We start from the raw sequence: 22,747 nt of genomic DNA, 5'->3' as shown, positions 1-22,747 counted from the left end.
TGGCTCGGTCTGTCATAAGTTGTCAGGTTTTCCCAGCTTTTATTCTGGCTTTCATGAAGCGCCTGCATTCCTGGTAGAATGAGGCTCGTGCTGGGGAATTCTCTTTAAAAGCTGCCGAACGTATGTACTGCCTCTGCTCCTGCAAAGGCTTGGGGACAGTTGTCTCCCACTGACAGGGGGCTACTGCGGCCGGGACAGGAGCTCTCTGTACCGCAGGGGCACCTGAACGGCCTTGCCTAGAGCCCCACGCCACCAGCCGGTGTGAGGCCTGTGGATACTCTGAGGGTGACCCTGAAGGCCAAAGGCCAACCTGTCCCTGCTGGCAACACTCTCGACAACCAGGCGTGAGCCACAGACTCTCCAGGCGAGTGTGCATCTCTAGTGGGCCGTGGTGTGGCTCAGGGCCGCCCGCCCCCCGTTCACCTTCCTAATGCAGTGTCTTTATGGGGAACCTACTCTACCTGTGGGATTGTAGGAGGGCCCTGCCCTCCCCGAGCCAAGAGGAAGATGGGAGGCTCACGCCGGGATCTGAGCTGAGGCCCCGTGAGTGCGGATCTTGAGCGGGTAGACTAGTTGTCCAGGAATGTTCCCAGCATTCTGGCCCTGAGGCTAGTCCCACCGTTCTACTCCACCCTCCCCCTCTCCCACCCCCACCTTCCGCCCCCAAGAAGCTTCCTTGGTTTCTGCCTATTTCTGAGCCAGGTCTCCAGTCTTCCCGTTGATTCTGGATACTTGTCCAATAAATTCTCTTTTGCTTCACTCCAGAGTTCGTTTCTACTGCTTGCAACCTGAGCACCCTGGCCAACCAACTTGTTCCTCCCTCTTCTCAAGGCCCTCAGAGGCTGCTGAGAAATCCTGAGCCTGGGCAAGTCTGTGATAAAGCCTTTTTCTCCTAGATCAGAACTCCACGTCCTGTCCCCCTCCCCAGGAGCCCTCCAGGTCTCCGATCTCTACCAACCCTTCCCTCTTCTCCCCTGTCGCATCAGTGCCCACCGTCTGCTGGCTGACGATCACCTCTCTGGCCAGTGAATCTTGTTCCAGCTGTATTCACTAACTAGAATGGCCACCCCAAATGGTATGGGACACCCGCCCCACAGAGCCATTCCCTTCCACCCCAGAGGGACACAACTGCCCCTCCCACAGCCCTTTACGGGCACCTTTCAGACACTTAGCACATCTGACCTTCTGTTACAGCTGCGTCCAAAGGTGTCCTTTCAACTCCCCCAGCAGGAGCGACGTGTCAGCAAGCCGTCGGAGAAGCCGGGATGTCCCCAGCTTTGTGCCTCCGCCAGCCATGCTCGCACGCAGTGACTTGGCTGCAACTCTGCGGAGACTCGGCCGAGCACTGACAGAGTCCCCGCAACAGAAACCAGACCCGTCCTCCCCAGTCGCAGGATAATCTCTGGAAGAACACGTGCCCATCTTGCTTACCTTCTCTTGCAGACCCGGACTCTGTTTTCCATTAAATGTCAAGTCCAGTGGCCCATCTTGATCGGAAAGGGCAGGCTTTCACTGCCATTAAAAACATCTTATTAAAAAGATGGACAGATTCAATAATAGAGTTAAAAGGTGATTCAGGTTCGGAGTCTGCACCTGGGAGATAGCACCGCTTTCCACAGAATGAAACTCAAAGGGCTTGGCCGAGCTTTCAGCCTCCCTGTCCCCTCTGATGCGCGCGCACACACACACACACACGGAGCCAGCACCCAGCTGCAGCTCAGCAAGGACCTCTCTTCCCGCCACGCGTCCTCACTCTCTGTCCTCTGCCACTGCTGTGCCCCGTCTGAGGCCCCTCTTCCCATCTCCACCCAGCGACACTCCGCTGGATTTTCAAAGTACCCTCTTGAAACCCACCACTGCCAAAAGCCTCCCCACCGCCGCTAATCTGAGTCCCACACCCCCCCCCCTTCTCCCAGTACCTTCTGTAGCCCTTTGGTGAGGCTTACCAGCGCACTCCACTTACGGGGACTGTCGGTGCCTCCTGCCAGATCCTAATCCAGGAGGAGAAAGAACGAACACCTCTCCTTCAGCTTCCTCACCTGCGAAATGGGTAGAACCACAGCCACAGCACTACGCTGAGAATTATGTGAGCCTGATGTGTGCAAAGCGCTTAAACAGCACGTGGCACGTGGTGATGCTCTCTGGGCTCCCGGGTGCCCGCCGAGGGCCACTGGTCTTACCGCCACGCTCTCAGTCGCTTCTCCGGGCCTGGAGAGATGAGGTCACTGAAGCACGCAGAGGTCACGTGCATGCGCCAAAGTCATAGAGCCCCTGAGTAGAGTCGCAGGAGCGGGGTGGGGGGTGGGGGGGCTCACATCCAGGTCTGGCTGGCTCTCAGGTGCACGTTCTAGGACCATCTCTGACTCTTCCCAAGGTCAGGCCTTCAAGGGCTGCCTTTTTGAATTTTGAGGGAGGAAATGATCATGACAATCCATTTTTTTTTTTTAAAGAAATACCCCCCAGGGGCGCCTGGGTGGCTCAGTCGGTTGAGCCTCCGACTTCAGCTCAGGTCATGATCTCGCAGTCTGTGAGTTCAAGCCCCGTGCCAGGCTCTGTGCTGACAGCTCAGAGCCTGGAGCCTGCTTCAGATTCTGTGTCTCCCTCTCTCTCGGTCCCTCCCCCATTCACGCTCTGTCTCTCTCTCAAAAATGAATAAACATTTTTTTTTAAATCTAAAGAAGTCCCCCCAGTTTAGGAACACGTGTCCCAGCTTAGCAGAGCTCCAGTAGACTTTCAGCATCATCTTTGTGCCCCCACCGCCAACTCCAAGCAGAATTTGGTACAAGATGGGCCAAAAGGGATCAGGCGGGAGGGAAAGACCCATCTGGATAATTGAAAGCACCGTGGAACTTTCCAGAGTAGGAGGGGAGGAAGCCTTTTCTCGGCAGAAGGAAAACCATCTCCAGGAACTGATACCCGGACATCCCTGGGACACAAAACCAAGTTCCTCGATCCAGGTGCCGTCCACCCCCAACACCCACTGCCAGAGACGTCACGGTCCTCAGCACCCAGAACTGCAGATGCCTGCCGTGGGGCTGGCCTTCGTAGTCTCCCCGTAGTAATGGCAACACGCCGGAACAAGTCGGACCCAGAGCTTCCAGAAGCTGTTTTGCCTGCATCACCTCAGGGGGGATGAACCCAGTAGGTCCTGGGAACACGTAGGTGTCCCCCGAGGCCAGCTTTGCCTGCTGACCGCCCAGCGGGATCCTGCTCCTGCTCGTACAAATCACAGACGCCCGGACACGGGACACATCATGTGCGATCCCCACAAGTGCTGACTCTTCCTGTTGACAAAAGGGAGGCAGCTGGACGAGGGGAGCCAGACGGTCATCAGCATCCGGGTTCTTGCAGTCAGAAGCGTGCACGTGACATTGTCGGATCCTCCCTGACGTGTGGCCCCAGCGGCTCCTGGGAAGGAGGAGCCCTGTCAACGAAGGATCCCACAGAGACCACGGCCTCTAAGCCGACACACTGTCCAGGCCAGTCGGACTGGCCGTGGAGACAGCAGTGCGGTGCCCTTTCTGTCAAGACAGCTTCCAGTCCAAGTTGTTCAGAATTGTCGTTTCCATTCCAAAAACTAAGACATGATCTCTCTCTCTCTCTGTCCCACACACACACACACACACACACGCCTTGTTTCTTAGGACACAGCTGGCAGCTTCTTCTTATCAATGGTTACCAAAGACTAGGGTTGCCTGGTCAAATAACAGCACACCCAGGAAATTTGCATTTCATATAAACAGCAAACAATTTTTAGTCTGAGTATACCCCCAAATATTGGGTGGGATATACTTATACTACAAAATTATCCCTTTTTTTTTTTTTTTCCTTTTTCCGCCCCTGAAAATCAAATTTAACGGAGCATCCTGTACTTCTATTTGCTGGATCCGGCAACCCCATCAAAAAGCTGTAGTTTCAAGCGCGGTGTGGATGCGGCCACAGAGGAGGCAAAGGCGCTGGGAAATCTCACCCTGCAGCCTAAGTGCACTGAGAAATGCTAGCCGTCCATTCGTACCCGGTCCCCCTGGGGGTCGCCAAGCATTGGTAGGATCAGAAGAGGAAAGATGCCGTGGAAAGGCGGACGGGTCCTACTACTAAAGTACTCTGCCCTGCGCCACCTTCCCCTGACCCCCTCCCACTCCCCCCTGCATCTGTCCTGCCCTTCGCCACGCAGAAGCCACCATGCCCCCCCTCTGCAAATGACCCCATGCCGCCTCCGGTGGCCATGCCCTTCATCCCCTTCACTCCTTCGTCCCTGGGCATCTCAGCACCCTCCCGTGGGTCTCTCCCTTCCGGCCACACTCCAATTCTTCCGTCCCGCACACTGCCGCTCTGCTGTGCTCCCTAAAGCACCGCTGGCTCTCATCACACACTCCTCCCCTCGACGACCTGTCTTGGCTCCCTACTGCGCCCTGGCTAAGATGTATACTCCTGAGCCTGGTGTTCAAGTTCTCCCCGGCCCCCCTTCCCGCCTCCTGTCTTCTGTCTACTCTTCTGCGCCCCTGTTCTCCTCCAGGCTTCTTCCCTCAGGACACTCTGCCTGGAGCTCCCTGCCATCCTTTCCTCCGAGGACCCACTTCTACACATTCATCAAGGCCCCGGACATCTTCATCCTCTGAACTCATCACTCCCTGCCGAGGGTCCTTTCCATTTACTCATTGGCTTGTTCATCGCCGCTGGGCCTCACCTCCGCAACAATGTGAGCTCCGTAAGCACAGGGACCTTCTAGCCCAGAACTTATGGCAGGTAGGGAGCCTTAAGAGACGTGCTCAGGAAATGCTTATTGGTTTTCCTTTTTATCTTTTTTTAACGTTTATTCATTTTTGAGAGACTGAGTGCGAGTGGGGGAGGGGCAGAGAGAGGGAGACACAGAATCTGAAGCAGGCTCCAGGCTCTGAGCGGTCAGCACAGCGCCCGACGCGGGGCTCGGACCCACAGAGTGCAAGTTCATGACCTGAGCCCAAGTCGGATGCTCCACCGGCTGAGCCACCCAGGCGCCCCAGGAAATGCTTGCTGTTGAATGAATACAAAGCCACCTCTTCTAAGAAGCCCTCCTTGATTCCCCCCCAGCTGCCTATGATCCCCCCAGGCTCAGAACCAAGGCAGCGCCAGAGAAGGCCTCTCTAAGTCACTGACCATTTCTGACTTGGGTTACACAGTGTGTCTTACTCCTCCCACTGGACTGCAAGTTCCTGAAGGGCAGAAACTGAGCCTTATCCTGTGCCTTCTGGGCAGATTGTAGGTACCCCATGTTTTGAACCAGTGCATCCATGAAAATGTGAGTAAGTACAGACAATTGGCCTAGGTCTCTGGGACCCACAGAATACGTTATGCGAGAACATCAAGGCTCAAGCTCTCAGCCCCAGCTTTCGCCAGACAAACCTCTACATCTCTCTCCAGGCTGGCTGCGATCCCAGGGCTTCTGGCTTCACCTCCTAGTGCTTCTGATCTGCCCTGGCCTGTGTCCCGGCCCCAAGCAGCGGTACTCCGGGAACAGGGAATCCCTCACACCCATATGATCCATTCAGGGGAGACGAGGGTCTGCGTCTGAAGGGGTATCGCCACCTGCTTCACAGAGGCCAGAGCTCCCTCAACCCCGGAAGGCCCGGGTGAGGCAAAGTGTGGGTGAGAGGGTGAGTGGTGGGGCTGGGGAGCAGCAGCACTTATGGGGACGCTGGCCGGGGTCCAGCATCCATGGACGGAGAGGTCTTGAGTTTGCACTTGATAAGTGTGTATCTCGTGGTGAAAATGACAACCCCGCTACCCGTTCGGGAGCCGTGACGGAATGCACATGCAGGTCCGTACAAACCCACACCCACACCCCAGACCACCCAGCGGTTCCACTGGGTGCCCCCGTGCTGGGGGATTCAAGGGGAAGGTCACCAAGAGCTGCGTCCGTCTTCCCCCAACTCGTTCATTCAACAAGCGTTTACTGAGCCATCACCCACCAAGGCTGGAATGCCATCCCCCACCCACGGCTTCCCCATGCTGCGGCTAATTCCCGCCCCCGCTTGTTCTATACGAAATTGACGATCGAAAACGTGATGCAACGCGCCCAAGGTCACGTCGGAAGCGTGTCCGGGTCTGAGTGATTCCCACCCGCGTACTCAGCGTCCATCAGGCCTCTTACTGGTTTTTCACTGTGTTTTGTTCAAGAAGAATGTGGGCTTCTGTGTGCTCTCCAGGTGTCTAAATGCAGGTTTTAAACTCAAAGGAGAAAGCTCCTTTCTTTCCGGAGTCCGCTCAGCAAACACACCCTGAGGGCCAACCTCGCATGAGGTCCCAGGGATAACCTACCGGAAATACACACGAGCCCCACATGTCCTTCCTCAAGCAGCTGGCAGTCCGGTGGGGGACAGCGTGAGGCCCACAAGCCACTGTTCTGACCCCTGGACTTTTCTTCTAACTTATCTGCAAGACCGGGATAAAAATAACAAGTGAGTCATCTCCAAACCCACGTGTCACCCACACAGATCTCGTGTGCACGCGCACGCACACACACACACACACACACACTCTCTCTCTCTCTCTCTCTCTCAAGGAAACACTTCCCCGTTGCAATGAGCATCATTTTGTTTTCATACTCCTGTTTTGGTTTCGCTCATCACAGGCTAGGATTTTCCTGTTGTCTTTTTTTTTTTTTTTTCCACTCCTTTCCTTTCTTTATTTCCCTGCTATGACAACCCTCTCAGAGAAGCATTGGAATATCAGGCTGGATGAGAGGTATCATTAGAAGTGCACTGATATTATTTAAGACAGGGCTCATTAAAGCAAAATAATAAAGATCCGGATGATAGCAGGGAAAGCCAGGTTGTCTGGGTTCCCCCGGCACAAAATACTTCGTTAGCGTTCCTAATTAATACTAGCAACTGTCATGAAATAAAAATATCACACCCTTGAAGATCTGCCTGCCTATCAGGCGCGGCCCGAGCCGGAAAGCCCCCGTGTCTATTTCACTGTGATCCCGTTCGGAAATAATTGGAGTGGTTTGATTGATAATGTGGATTCCTCTTTAAAAGAAAACACACTATTTTTCATAATCAGAGCCAGAATGCATAATGAGCAGGCGGGTGATGCCTTCAGCATCAGGTCTGTCAAAGCGCACCGTTATTTCCATCTTGATGCAAACTAAGATATTACACTCCCTCATTACGTTGACGTGGCGCATCTTTCAACAGTCAGCTCCGAATCATACATTCCTTGCAAACAAAATTACCTTCATTTTCTCCTTTGGTTCGGCAGAGCTAGCAGTTAAAATATGCCCTAACAAGCTAATCAACTAATTTTTAGAATATGTTGGAACCGTTTAATATTCTCAAAGAAAACAAGAAAAAGTTGCTAATGGGTCTGCAGGCACAAACAGAAATAAATAGACAACTGGTTCATTGAGCATTAGCATACTTAAGTTTGAGCCAGTCGCGGTGGAATTCATTTTGCAAGTCAAAAAAGCAGTATCTATTTGTATCCATAAGCCAAACAACCTCATTTACTCGGTACATACTTGAGCAGATAACCTTGGCGTGAAAATAACAAGGAGAAAGCGTTCTTTTAAAGAGTGGTGGCTGCCCGGAGGGAAGCCAGCCCAGGGGAGGGCCTGGACTTTGAGGCCTGGGCTTGGCCTCCTGGCTCTGACAAAAAGAAATGCTCAGCATTGTCTGGGGGTGGTCCAAGAGCAAAAAGGAGCCCCAAGGCCAAGTGCATCCCAAGGAAGAGGATGAATGGAACTTTTGATGGCGGTCGGTGGTCAGTAAAGGGGCCTGGGGACACCTGTCGAGGGCCCCACACCTGGGGTGGCCCCAGACTGGCTGAGGAGAGTCAGCAGGCTCAGACAAACCTAGTGTATTAGCTTGGGCTGCTATAACGAAACATCACAGACTATGGCGTTTAAATAATAGAGAGTTAATTCTCAGTTTGGGAGGCTAAGAAACCCAAGATCGAGGTATCCCCCCCACTCCATATTGGTTCTGGCTTTTCTCCCCGGCTTGCCTTCTCACCGTGTCCTCACATGGCGGAGAGAGTGCAATCTCTCTCTCCCTCTTCTTATAAGGACACAAATTCCACCATGGGTGTCCCACCCTCATGACCTCCGTTAACCCTAATTACCTCCCCAAAGCGCCCTACCTCCCAAATACCATCATGCTGAGGGCTAGGGCTGCACCCTATGAACTTGAGAGGGACAATTCAATCCATAGCATCTGGATTTAAATGTCAGAGTCACTGGGATCGTACCAGCTGTTTGGCCTTGAGCAGGTGTCTCAGTGTTGTCACTATGAAGCAAGGGAGAGGGGGATGGCAGCTCCCCTTCCTAGGGCTAGAGCAGGGGTTAAGTGTAATAATGGATACAAAGGGCTTAGTACATGGGATGCCCCACTTGAGTGTTAGCCGTGGTCTCCCACTTCTCCTCTGTAGCGACCCTAGTATCCTGCTGTCCAGGCAAACCTAGGTCCCCTCTGGTCCCCAAACGTGCCCATAAGGTCCCGCCTTCCTGCCTTTGCCCATTCATACCTTCCTCTGAATTGTCTTCCCTTCCTCCTTCCCCACAACCTGAATCCTGCCCATCCTTGGCTTTCAAGGTTCTTCTCAAAGACACCAATGCTCCCAAATCCTTCCCTGGCCCCCACTTAACACACTCACCAACAGACGCAGTCTTCCCTGACTTTGAGCTCCGAGAGCATTTTCGCAAAGATTGCGTGAGGGAGTGACTGTCTCCGTCCACTGAGCTGTGAGGCCTTGAGGATGAGGACAGAGTCTTGGTTTTTGGTATCCACGTTGGACATGGTGCCTCAGACCATGTTTGCTGGATAGACAAATGGATAGACGGACAAATGTGTGGATGGATGGGGGAATAGTACTTTATGTACGTTTTTATTATGGTGCTCCCTATCCTTCTCGTTGGTTGACAGCCAATTGTCGTCCCTTTCACTGTGCTGTCCTCAAGAGGCCCCTCCCACCCTGACCAGTCGACACCTGCTGTCCCCTGGGTCTGGCAGGCCCCCTCTTCCACTGAGGACCTGACACTATTAGAACGTGGCATCACCTACATGTGGGGTGATATCCAACATCGTTAACATTCTGTATGGCACCAGCACGGACAAATGGGACAGACACTGGCAGATGCACCAGGTAGAGCTGGCTATACGCCAACCCGGCGAGGCCCAGGAAGACCGAGGGTCAGGCTTACCTCTCTGTGGCAAGCCCGGGCCCAGCACAAAGTCAGTGACACTCAATGGAGTCTGGATGAGGCTACATTGCCCCATGCTGGCCAGGCCGCTTGGAGATGCTCGGCGCCCCTGCCCCTCCTATAGGTACTCAGGACCCAGGACCACCCCCCGGACCACACAACAAACACTTCTTGTCTTCAGCCAGCCCAACTGCGCTACACAGCGAAGATCAAGGAGTGGCACTTTCCTCCCATCACCGGTCCCGAAAGCCACTTTTTACAAAAACCCAAAATGAAATATGGTCTACTAGGCAACAGTTCATCATTTCCCCAGGAATCTCTCTACGGTTTAGGACTCCGTTATATGTGAATCATATGCCTCCCCTTCGCCTGGCCTTTTCCACAGCACCCACACGTCAATTCCCCATTGGTCCCATCGGCCTTCACGTCAGACCTGGTACTGTTATCCGTCTTTCCAGGTGAGGAAGGCTGATGTTCCTTGACGCTGAGCAGTTTGCCCAAGAACTTTGCTAGGAAGAGCTGGGGTCAGGATTTGAACACGGGTCTTGGCCAACTAAGCACACTTGCTCTCCTACACCCCAAGGCCTTCTCTCGATTCTGTGAGGTCTACTCATCACTCAGCAAACAGCTTCTGGGTGTCTACTCTTGGCCAAGTCCTGTTCTGAGAACTGAGGGGAGAAAGAGCCCCGGGGGCAGGAAGGAAGCTGATGCGTCCACAGAGAGAGGGGGGTCTTGTTCTGTCGGAGTAAGGACCGCAGGGAGATAGGAGGGGAGTCACAGGTACGAACACAAGTTGACTTTCAGACCAGGAGACTTTTCGGAGATGTGCATATTTATGCCCTTTTGAAAACCCCCATTTAAATTTATAACCACAGCCCTGAATTCTCCTCTTTCGAAGAAGACCAACAGGCAGAAATTGCTAACCCATCGCCCACAGTCCAGGGCAAGTAAGGACATCACGCGCTGGCTCGAAAAAGTAATTTTCAGAGCGTATCACTGGTTTAAGAAAGTGTCTGTTTCACGTAGACGCGCGGAGAAAGCCCCACAGGTGTCCCTTTTTAACAAATTGGCAAAGGCCACACAGGATGGGGACATGCCTCTGTCAGGTAGGTGGGAAGCTTGGGGTCGGAGGCGCGCAGGCTGGATACGAGGTCACAAGGAAAGTCCGTTTTCTCTAGCCACAGCGGAGAGCCCTGCTTCAACACAGTAGACACTCGCCGTGCAACACCGTTTAGAGGGCAGAACCCTATTTCGTTTAGTCGCTTCCCTAAGGCAGGGAGGTATCGTCCTATTTTTACCTTTCTGCATCCTTAAAAAAAAATCTTTAAAAAAAAGTTCAAAGGACCCAGCTTCAATTTTCTAGAGAGACATGAGAAATCGTTGTGAGCAGAGCCTCTAACACCGCCTTTAGGGGGTCAGAAGGCAGCCGAAGTTGCGTGAGCTCGATGCGCTTTGGGATGTTATGGCAACAAAACGCGTTACAGACGCAGAAAACACGTGTGTGGATGTGGTGGCTCGCTCGGTCCTTTGTGCAGGCGTGACCTCAAATACCCACGTGTGAAGGGTTGTCAAGGAGACAGCAGCTCGCCCTCTGGACCTGTGAGACAAAATGGCCCCAAGCATCTGAGCGACCAGCTGGGTGGGGGTGAGGGCGAGGGGAGGCAGAAACCCGGTAGGGACGATGCGCCCCACAGTGCGCCCCAGGACCCCTCCTTCCTGAGCCCCTGTGGGTGGCACCGGAGCCGGGGTGGCCATAAAGGAGACGGGGGCTCCGCCCTCAGGAGGCTCCCAATCCAGAAACAGCCACTGGAGTGAGGACAAATCACCCCACTCGAGGGGGGTGTGGCTGGTGCCAGGACACGTGGAGCGGGACCTGGAGGGTCAGACTCGGGAGCAATGACCGTGACTGCGGAGTGCAGAGAAGCCTTTCTCAAGGATGTGGACGTTCAGCTGGGCACCCAGGGCAGGGTGGGACTCCGCGGAGGGACAGCGCAGACAGAGGGACCCGTGTTTCACTGCACGGAGCGTGTGCCCAGGGGTGGGAGTGAAAGACACATCTGGAGAGGCAGATGTGCAGCTCAACATGGATAAACAGCCCCAGTGCCCACACTGTTGAGATTTGTGTCTAGCGGGTGACCCTGGCGGAGATGACCCTCTTTGAAAACGCAGGTGGTAGCTTCTTGAGGGTTACGACACATGGGTTTTAAAGATTCTGACGTTGGATATTTCCCAACACTCCAATGGTTCCCTTCAGTGTCTTGCCTTGTATATGGCAGCACAGAAAACTCCTGGAAATGAGCGTCTGTAATAAATGCGGGACGCAGCGTTTTGGGGGGATCGAGTTTTATAATCAAATTACGCATGTTGTTTTATAATCAAACTCTGGGGTGGGGACGGGGTGTTCTCTAGGAATCACAAGTTAGTTATGGAAGGCGGGGCATCACCGGGAGCCCCTCCCCCGTGTCCTGGCTGTGGGACCATCAGCCTTGTGTCCCCTCCCGGGTCGTACAGATGCTCACAGTGACCCTCACATGGAACCTCTGAAGCCGTGCCCGTGTCTTTGGGTAACAGTCGTCCCAGGCAACTGGAAGATACTTGAGCTTGATCCAGATTGCACGTCACAAAGATAACGAGACTGGATGCCTGGTAAATCAAGGTGAAAAGAAACAGACAGGTTAGCTCTGGGCTCAGCCTCCCTGGGACCTGATGTGGCTGAGCTGCACCGTGGCTGGGGTGACGTATGGTCTGGGGGCAACCTGGAGGCAAACACATTCACTCCGGACTCCGGACTTTGGGGGCCCCATTTGGGACCTCCAAATGCTGCAGGAGATGAAAAAATTTGTCCTGGCGGCCAGAGCAGATGGGTAAAGGGGTCCCATCTGGGGCACAGCAGAGGGAATCACCGAGCATGCCCAGTGGCAGCCTGGGCCCGCTCCTGCCTGACTCCCGGAGCTAGCCAAGTACCCATTAGAGCAGACCCACCCAACAGCATCTGCAAACTCGCCAAGAACACCCACCCTAAAACACTGTGGCTGCTTTGCTCAAAGTGTACTTATTGACTGTGGCATCCTGTCTTGTTGATTAATTAGCTCATATTTTCAGAATGCTTTGATGATGAAAAGAGCTACTTGGGAGCTAAGTTTCTCTGGTTATTTCTGCCGTTACTTATGTAAGGCCACACAGACAATGCTCCACAGCCCTGTGGATGATGGCGAGCTTTAAACAAAGAGCAAGTCCTGCCCCAGCAGAGTTGGAAGGTGCCGACACAATAGCAAAAACAAAATGAAACAAAACACCAGCAAAATGGAGTGCAGATGAATCAGACTTTTCTAAGCATGGTGACTGGAAATTAAGGGCTTACAGAGCTTCAGGCAGTCCAGAAGCTGGTCCAAAGAGCATTCGTTCCCCGGACACTGAGGCGTGGGAAGCATCTGAAATGACAAGCTCTTTGTTGTTCTTGGGGCTGCACCCCGTGGACCCCATGGGGAACCTCACGTACCCCCCAGGCTCTCAAAACAGCTTCACCTGTATTGTTCCCATTCTTTGGGATGGGAAAACTGAGGTGAGCCTGCACCACAGATGCCCTTTCCTGGCCCCCTCTCGCCTCGACAGAATGATCTTGGTGTTCACTCGGCTTAAGGAGGTGGAGAAAATACTCTCCTGCGGCAAGCCTGTGAATTTCCCTCAGGGAAACTCCTATCCTCTGGGATAAATTAATTGACAAATCTGATTGGAACAGAAGCAAAGGTCCCAGGAGCCTGAGGGGGGTGAAGCTGCCCCACAAGGGTGGTTGTTGGAGGGGCAGGAAAAGAAGAGGCAAGACAGGGGAGGCAGCCAAGAAGGGGGCAAGAGACTGTGCAAGGCACAATGGGGTGTTCTAGGAACTTCTGAAGTTGCCACATTCATCAAGTGCTTGCTACAAATGAGTCTTTAATGGAAACAAACGAAGGAGATTGAACTTTGTGTACAGGTGATGGGGAAAGAAACGCAATGCAATTGTGCCAATTCAGACATGAAGGAAGCTAAAGAGAAGACTCCACATTTCTCCCAGGTGTGGTCTTAGGGGTTCAAGCCAGGTTTACCTAAATTCCTGCCTGAAAGGCTCAGCCCTCATCAGGTGACACCAGAATCTGAGCTCCAAGAGAGTTGGGAGGCCACATCTGCAAAGGGGGATTCATCCAGAAGCCAACAAAGCTTAAGCTTCAGGGTCTCTCGCTCCCATGGGCACCTGCAGAAGCCGTGGGAAAGCCCTAGAAATTTTGTATCTGTGAGTGTGTGTCCTTTTAAAGAGGGACCCCCAAACTGCATAAGCGTTAGGTCACATAAACCTGGGGCCCCTTCTGCTCAACTGCCTTATTCACCACTGTACCCTCAGAACCTACTACCACTGTGCCTGGTACACAACAGGCGACTTAAATCTGTGTACTAGAGAGGTGGGTGGATGGAAGGAAAGAAACATGAATGGATAGATAGTTGTATAGAAGAGAGGGAGGAAGGAAACATGGATGAACCATAGCTGGTTGAATGGAGGGAGGAAGGAAAGGACAGATGGATGGAGAGATGGACAGATGGTTGGAAGGGAGGAAACATGGATAAAAAGAGATGGATGAAGAAAGAGAGGTAGAGTGGGAGGGAGGGAGGAAGGGAGGGAGGGACAGTAGGAAACATGTCTGCATGGACAGTTGAATGGGTGGGTGGGTGGATGGGTGGATGGATGGATGGATGGATGGATGGGTAGATGAGTGGGTGGATGAATGGTTGGGTGGGTGGGTGGATGGATGGCTGGATGGATAGGTAAATCGGTGGGTGGATGGCTGGGTGGATGGATGGATGGATGGATGGATGGACAGATGAGCAAATGGATGGGTAGATGGATGAATGGATAGATGAGTGGACAGATGGGTGGATGGGTGGGTGGGTAAATGGAAGGGAGAGAGGTGTAGATAAAACAGTGACGGCCAATTTAGAACTGAAAAGAAATTGAAAGCACATGACTAAAGTGCCATTTTAATTTGATTTGTATAATTCCAAAAAATATCTTAGTTGGAGAAGGCGTACAAAATCATATAGCTCAAATTCCTCCATTTTTACACATGAGAATCCTGAGATTGTCACATAATAGAGAATTTCCAATACAGCCACAAAGACAGAAGTGCTTACAGAGAGGTCTCCACAGCCACAGATAACATCAACCGATATTCAAAGCAGGGAGAACAAACTATAAGTTCTGTTTATATTTCTGGTTTCAAGGTTAGCTGTTTATTTTTAAGGTTTCCATCTTGATGAGTTCATTAACCACCATTAGCAAATTGAGAAATGCTTGAATTTCAAGAAGAATATGTTCTCCCTCCAGCCTACCATGACATAGCAGGGCCTTGGGAACAGCAGGAAGTGTCTTGTCTTGGCATTTCTAACGGAGTTGTAACCAACAGCAGAGGGTTCCTGTCCACCCACAGCTCCGTGAAGAGGTGAACCAAAGGAAGGTGCTAGGGTGCTTGAACACTCTTCTCTGTTTTGTCCTTTGTCCCCCAGTCTTAAGAGGAAAACTGAAGGCTCCAAGACAGGGGAACGACCCCCATTTGCTAAGAGTTGGCACTTAACATGTTAATAGTGATCAGCCATCCATGTTGACCTTCAAAAGCTCTACCTGGAAAAATTATGCTTTAGTGGATTGAAGTTTGCATTGCTCCCCTAAAGATATGTCCACCAGACCCTCAGGATGTGATCACATTCAGCATAAGTGTCTTTGCAGATATAATTAAGGTAAAGATCTCCTGATGAGATCATCCTGGATTAGGGTGGGCCTGAAATCCAATGAGTGTTCCCAAAAGAGACAGAAGAGGAGAAGACACAGAGACACGGGGGAGAAGCCTGCATGAACACAGAGGCAGACATGGAACCATGTGGTCACAAGCCCAGGAACGCCCGAGGCCACCAGAAGCTGGAAGAGACCAGAAAGGATTCTCCACCTCGGAAGGAACACAGCTCTGCCAACCCCTTGACTTCAGACTTTTGGTCTCCAGAACACTGAGAGGATAAATATCTGATGTTTAAAGCCACCCAGTTTATGGTACTTGATTGCAGCAACCCTAGGAAGCTCATACGGGTATTTTCTCTAAATTGACCCAAATGAAAACCCTCTTTCCTCCTCCTCTGTTTCCTCCTTTGGTGATAAGTTATCTGTCTAAAGAAAATGGAAATTATCCAAGTAAAATGATCATTGTGGTTGAACTCCTTCTTCCTCCAAGAAATAAAATTCCAACTAGCGAGACCAATGTAAACATTTGGAAAAGATGGTCCTGCCTCTGCCTTTGCTGGGTGTTCTCTACGGCCTCGGTCCCGTTTTCATGTCCACGTAATCAGGCTGATAATTATTTGAAATGTACATTGGCATGATTGTAGCTAATAAAGCATACATTCTTATAGACGCGTCACACACCACATGGTACCTTTTGTCGGTAATTACTCAATAATTCTGTATTTGACCAGGTATGGTTCAAGTGGTGTTCACTTCAGAAATGGTACCTGCCCCATCACCTCATTCACTGGGAACACAGAGAATCCCAAATTGTAATTTCAAACTTAGGGAAAATATGCATTCCTCTGGAGGAAAACAATCCCCATTTTATCAGCGGCATGATTTCCAAGTTAGAAATTAAATACTTTGATTGGGGAAAACAAGAAAAGGAACCTGGGATCATTCCTAAGTCATCATGCATTGGGTACATTTAAGCAACACAGCATTAGTCTTGAAAGCAAGAACCTTCTGACAGCAATAATCAGAGTTAGAATAGTAGCTGCTATTGGTTGAGTGTGGGCTTCACAAAGTACAAAGCCAAATGCTCTACCTACGGAAGTGGTTCCCAACGGGGAGGGACTTGTCCCGCCCCCCCCCCCCCACCCAGGGGATATTTGGCTTGGATGTCACAAATGCAGGGGGTCTGGCGTGGAGGCTGTGCTAGTGGGCACAGGCCAGGAGAGCTGCTAAACATCCTGCAAGGCACAGGACAGGCCCCCCAGAATTCTCCAGCCCACAGTGTCAGTTGTTCGAGGGTGAGAAAGGAACCCCAGCACAGACCCACCTAGGGTCCCCATCAGGCCCAGCCAACAGATAAGGACACTGCGTTTCAGGGACAATAAATAATATGCCCACGCTCCCATGGCAAGTTTGGAAATCCGTGGTTTACTCTGCAGGGATAGATAACCAAACAGCAATTGTTTCCCAGGCATAGGAACCTGGGAATGGATTAAAGACAGACAGACGTTGCAGAGATGTTAGCGTTCAACAGCATGTGAGAGAGATGGCGTAATTTTCGTCGCCGTGCATGTTTCTGGGTGTTGACCACGAGCAGATCCTGGTTCCAAGCGGGCAAAGAACACCTTCTTTACAACCTGCCGGCCTGTGTTTGCCTCGTCTCTGATTTTTTTTCTCTGCTTTATCATCCGTAATTGGATAACTTTTCTCCAATTTTCTCCTTGGAGCAGTGAAGATAAGGTTTCTGTTTAATCATCCTCCTCGAAGCACTTGCAATCAGGCAGGATATTGCTGCTTTTAAAATAAGACAATGACATTTAATGACTTTCATTTCTTCCTATACAAAAGATTAATTTATATGCCGGAGTCATCGGTTCATTGGAAAACTCAGCCTATTCTTTGTGAAATGCTGCAGCATGATTAACAGCTCAATCCCACCCTTATATTTTTAATTTTGTGGCTTTCTCTGTGTCTATTTACCTTTGCAGTCTAATTTAGTCTTTGCCTTGGCGTTAGGATAAACTTTGCAAACCGAGCTGAGGGGTGGGAACCTGCCTGGAGGGGACGCCACGGGATTCCCATGTCCAGACAGAAGGGTCAGGGAATGGGGTACGAGGGACCTTGCCTGGAGGGTCTGCTTAGCCCAGCTTCTCTGGTCTGACCCTAACACCTCCACCCCCGTTGCCTCATCCCACACACCCCAGGCTCTGGCCACACCAGATGGCTCCTTTTCCCCACAATAGCCAACGTATCCCCCAAAATAGCCAACGTATCCCCCCAAATAGCCAACGTATCCCCCCATTTCCGCATACCTTTGCAAGGCTTTCCCTTCTGCCCAAATGCCTTCTCTTGTCTCTTCCATCAAAATCCTGTCTACCCCTCAAAGTCCATCTCGAGCGTCCTGTGTCCAAACCCTGCTCTGACTCTCCTGAAGAAGTGACTCACTCCTTCCTGGACCCACACAGTCCTTGCTGTGAGGCTCCCGTCTCGTTATGCCTTCTGTCGCGGTGCAAACAGCCGTCACTTGCTGGTCGCGCTCTTGGAGGCCAACTACCATGTTGTCACGAGAGCCCTGAGCTGCTGAATCACCCGTGTCGTGTTACAGACAAGGAAGTCAAGATTTAGAGAACGTCAGTGTTACGTTCGGGTTCATACGGTTATTAAGAGGGTGTAGTGAGCTGTCAGCATTTTGTTTTTTGTTTTGTTTTGTTTTCCCTTCTAAAACTCAAGGAAGAGCCCCCTGCGAGAGCGAAGGGTCTGAATGGAAGTTTCCCCAACAGAGAGAGGTCAACATGGCGGCAGCCTGATGCCTCCACACTCAGTGAGGGCCACCTCTCCCAACACGCTGCAAAAGGTGGGCCAGAGCTCTCCCCAGGCCCCCGTAGACCTGTTCCCAATTAGAAATTGCCACAGTAAGGGGCGCCTGGGTGGCTCAGTCAGTTAAGCATCCAACCCTTGACGCTGGTTCAGGTCGTGATCTTGTGGGTTCATCTCAGGTCGTGATCTTGTACGTTCGTGAGTTTGAACCCTACATCAGGCTCTGTGCTGACAGTGCAGAGCCGGCTTGGGATTCTCTCTCTCTCTCCCTCTCTCTCTGCCCCATCCCCCTCTCTAAAAACAAATAAAAAAAAAAAACTTGCCACATTGAACACGCAGTGGAAAACCTTCCAACGTGGTGCCATGAATCATTATTAATAAAATGTGTTTATCTCTCACCCACAATGAGATTTTCCCCCACCGAAAATTCACATCACTTCATGTCTCAAGCCAAGAGAAAGGGTTCAGCTGATCCCCAGGCCAAGTCCTGGCCTCAGAAACTTGCTTCTAATTCTTCCTGATGTTAATGGTTAGCGTGACCCGTTTCCTAAGAGAAAAGATGCCCTTTTGGGATGGAGACTTACAGTTCCAATGGTCCCCAGCGCTCACAGGTGACTTGATCCATTGTGACAACTTCTTGGTGCCCCCAGAGCTATGTATTACAGAAACTAAGAATTCCTACTGCACAGGGTTGAGCAGATGCTGTCAGGGAAAAGAAATCGTTGTCACAGTTTTGCCTGAGACGAGTGACTGATGCCTCTCTGGTGCAGGAAGCCCTCGCCTGCCCCCCCACCCCCTGCTCGTTCCCAGATATGACATAAGCCCGTGATGGCAGGTAGAAAAGTGGTCCCATCTTTCCTCCCAGTGCCCCCCACCCCCTCTCTCTCTGACACAGAGACAACTTTAACTCCACCCTGACTTTCAGCCACCAAGTATAAAATACGCCCTCCACAGCATAAAATTGCCTGGGGCCCGGGAAATCATGACAGGCAAAGCCATAGGTGCCTTGGGGATCATCTTTTGAATGACTCTTCGCCTTTTTAGGTTCCAGACACCTAAAAGAGTTTGGTAAAAAGCTCTGGTCCTCTCCCCCAAAACACACATAGACACAGGCTTACAGCTTCGGGGACCCTACAGACCTACAAGCCCAGCCATGAAGCCCCGTGGTTGAAAGCCCGTGATCCAGTCCAAGAGGGACCTAGAAAACCATCACAACTGGCCAAGATCTTGCACCCAAGGGCAGAAGTAGGGCAAAAATGCAGACCCTGCGTCCTTTGGGCAGTACTGATAAAGCTCCTCCCCCAGTCTCCCCCACCCACGGTCCCTCCCAGGAGCCTCCCACACCCCCATACTCCCCTCAAGACTGAATCAGGCATACCTCTCCCATGACCATACACAAGGTCATTCGTGAAGCTCTTTAAAGTAAACTTTTTCATGAAGAAGGACACACATGCCAAAAAGTACGCGGCTCGGTAAATGTTCACAAAACAAGCACACCGGCCAAATCGACACACAGCACACCCTGAGCCCCACATAGTCTTCCTGACACCCCCCTGGCAGTCACCCCCACCTGGCAAGATAAACAGTATCCTGATCGCGGTCACTCTAATTAGCTTCATGTACTTTTGAACCTTATATCAATGGAATCAACACATTCCCTTTTGTGTGTGGACTCTTTCCCTTAAAACCATGCTTGGGAGATTTCATCCATATCGTTGTATATAATTATAATTTGTTCTTTCTCATCACTGTAGAGTGTTCCATGGTATGACTAGGCCACAATTTAGTTTTCTATTTTACTGTTGATGGCCATTTGAGTTGTTTCCAGTGTGGGGCTCTTCCAGACTGGACTGCTGTGAGTTTTCTCATGCATGTCTTTTGATGAATAAATGTGCTATATTGAGCCTACGCCTAGGTATCGAAACACGGGGACACAGGGTGTATATATGTTCAAATTTAGTAGATAATACCAAAACATTTCACCCAGTTTACATTGCCACCAACAACCAATAAGAATTCCAATTGCTGGGACGCCTGGGTGGCTCAGGCGGTTAAGCATCTGACTCTGGCTCAGGTCGTGATCTCAGGGTTCGTGAGTTCGAGCTGTGCTGACGGCTCAGAGCCTGGAGCCCGCTTCAGATTCTGTGTCGCCCTCTCTCTCTGCCCCTCCCCCCTCGCGCTCTGTCTCTCTGTGTCTCTCTCTCTCAAAAATAAACAAACATTAAAAAATTTTTAATAACATAAAATGCAAACTCGTTAAAATAAAAAAAGAATTCCAATTGCTTCACATTCTCTCCAACACGAGGTAGTAGTCCGTCTTTTGAATTCTAACCATTCAAGTGGTTATTTCATTGTGGCTTTCAAATACATTTTCCTGGTGATTGGTACCGTGATTAAACTTTCCAGATATTTTTTTTAGTTTTTTTTTTCAACGTTTATTTATTTTTGGGACAGAGGGAGACAGAGCATGAACGGGGGAGGGGCAGAGAGAGAGGGAGACACAGAATCAGAAACAGGCTCCAGGCTCCGAGCCATCAGCCCAGAGCCCGACGCGGGGCTCGAACTCACGGACCGCGAGATCGTGACCTGGCTGACGTCGGACGCTCAACCGACTGCGCCACCCAGGCGCCCCAAACTTTCCAGATATTTATTGGAACACCTGGGTGGCTCAGTCCGTGAAGCTCTTTGTCGGGGCTCTGACTTCTGGTTTCTGCTTGGGTCACAATCGCACAGTTTGTGAGTTCGAGCTCCGCATCGGGTTCTGAGGTGACAGTGAGGGTCTGCTTGGAATTTTCCCTCTGCCTCTCTCTCTCTCTCTCTCTCTCTCCCTCTCAAAATAAATAAAGAAATATTAAAAATTTTAAAGACACTTTTCAGCTATTTATTGGTTTATAAAACATTAATTCAAGTCTTTTTGCCCATTTTTCTATGGGGTTATCTTTTTCTTATTGGTTTCTGGGGTTTTTAAGAATACGTTCTAGTATGAGTTCTTAGATATACGTACGGTAAATATCTTCTCCTACTCCGAGGTATGAATTTTTATTCTTTATTAGCGTCTTTTGGTGAACAAAAATTCTTAATTTTAATGTAGTCCAACTTACTATTCCTGTTCTTTATCATTAGTGCTATTGGTGTCATGTTTTAGAAATCTTTGCCAAAGCCAAAGGTCATAAAGGTATTCTCTACATTTTCTCCTAGAAGCCTTATTAATTTATTTTTCATATTTAAATCTTGGGGCACCTGGGTAGTCGGTCGTTAAAGCGTCTGACTTTGGCTCAGGTCATAATCTCACAGTTTGTGGGGTCAAGCCCTGCATCGCACTCTATGCTGATAGCTCAGAGCCTGGAGTCGGCTTCAAATTCAGTCTCTCCCTCTCTCTCTGTCCCTCCCCCACTTACAGTCTGCCTCCGTCTCTCAAAAATAAATAAACATTAAAAAAAATTAAATCCGTAGTCTATAAGTCTATAATAGAATTGGTTTTGTGTATGGTATAAGAGTCAGGCTTCTTTTTTTTTTTTTTCAACTTTTATTTATTTTTGGGACAGAGAGAGACAGAGCATGAACGGGGGAGGGGCAGAGAGAGAGAGAGAGGGAGACACAGAATCGGAAACAGGCTCCAGGCTCCGAGCCATCAGCCCAGAGCCCGACGCGGGGCTCGAACTCACGGACCGCGAGATCGTGACCTGGCTGAAGTCGGATGCTTAACCGACTGCGCCACCCAGGCGCCCCACAATTTATTTTTATATATAGACTTTGTATCCAGATCTTGCTAGGCTGATTTATTCTAATTATTTATATATTACTTTGTGTTTTCTACATACACAATAATGTTGTCTATAAAGAAGAATGGTTTTATGTCTGTTTCTTTCTTTCTTCCTTTCTTTCTTTCTCTTTCTGCCTCTTTTTCTTTTTCTTGCCTTATTACACTAGCCAGGACGACCAGTAAAATGCAGAACTTGTGATAGTGGCCATCCTTGTCACTTAGACTATTTCAGGGAGAAAAATGTTTATATTTTACCATTAAATATAATGTTTTACTAAGGATTTGTATCCAATTTAAGATGTTATCTTCTATTCTTACTCTCAATTTTTACTTTTTATCACATGCTTTTATCGCATTTAGTTTTTTTTTTTCCTTTATTCTGTTAATGTGACAATCACAGTGATTAATTTTTTACTATTATACTGACTTTGCATCCTTGGAGTAACCCAGCATAGCTTTTATATATCATTGTATTCTAATTAAAATATTTTGTTTAAGATTTTTATGTTCACAAAAGAAATTAATGCATGATTTTCCTTTTTTTGTAATCTCTGTATCAAGTTGTTGTAAGATTATGCTAGCCTCATAAAGCAAGTTGGGGAGGGATTCTTTTTCTAAATTTTGATACAACTGGTTGTCTGTTTCTTCCTCGAATATTTGAAAGAATTCACCATGGAAGCCATCTGAATCCAGAGCTTTCTTTGTGGGAAGAATTCAATTACAGAATGAGTTTCTCTGACAGGCATAGGACTATTCAGGGTGTCTGTTTGTTTTTGAGTAATTTGTAGTAAGTGTTGTTTTTCTAACATGTTGTCTGTTTTGCCTAACTTTCAAATGTATTGGAATAAAGTTGTTCATAATATTGGCATTAGTATCTGTAGGATCGATAGTGATTTTTTTTCAGTCCAGATTTTGGGACATTGTGCTCTCTCTCAGTCTTGCTAGAGGGTTACCAATTTTATTAGTCTTTCTGAAGAATGAACATATGGCTTTATTCTATGTTTGTTTCCTATCTTATTAATTTCTGCCGACCTGAGGCTGGATTATAGCCTTCGGAAACTCTAGTTTCCCCGCTAAGGGTGTGTGTAGCCTGCCAGGTGTCCAGTTTAGAGTCTGGAATATTTACTAGGGCCCCTCCTTCTGTGTATCTCCTGAATACAAATGGTTCTCATCCCAGTACCATAAAACTACCAATAACTTGCTATTTTTTCAGCCACTTCTTTGCTTCTTG

The 22,747-nt window shown here is 49.9% G+C and overlaps 1 long non-coding RNA gene across 1 annotated transcript in view; it reads left to right on the top strand.

Moving 5' to 3' along the window:
• The window catches only part of LOC109492763, a 54,552-nt gene extending 52,074 nt beyond the window's left edge, over positions 1-2,478 (top strand). Inside the window, exon 3 of the long non-coding RNA XR_002736966.2 lies at positions 1,195-2,478. This is a non-coding gene — a long non-coding RNA (uncharacterized LOC109492763). The remainder of the gene's footprint in view (positions 1-1,194) is intronic.
• The last annotated feature ends 20,269 nt before the right edge of the window (positions 2,479-22,747 follow it).

The sequence above is a fragment of the Felis catus genome, chromosome D2 (assembly GCF_018350175.1).
Source record: "Felis catus isolate Fca126 chromosome D2, F.catus_Fca126_mat1.0, whole genome shotgun sequence".
Classification (NCBI taxonomy): domain Eukaryota; kingdom Metazoa; phylum Chordata; class Mammalia; order Carnivora; family Felidae; genus Felis; species Felis catus.
The sequence above is the reverse complement of the archived record's forward strand: the minus strand, read 5'-3'. Positions and strand labels throughout refer to the sequence as shown.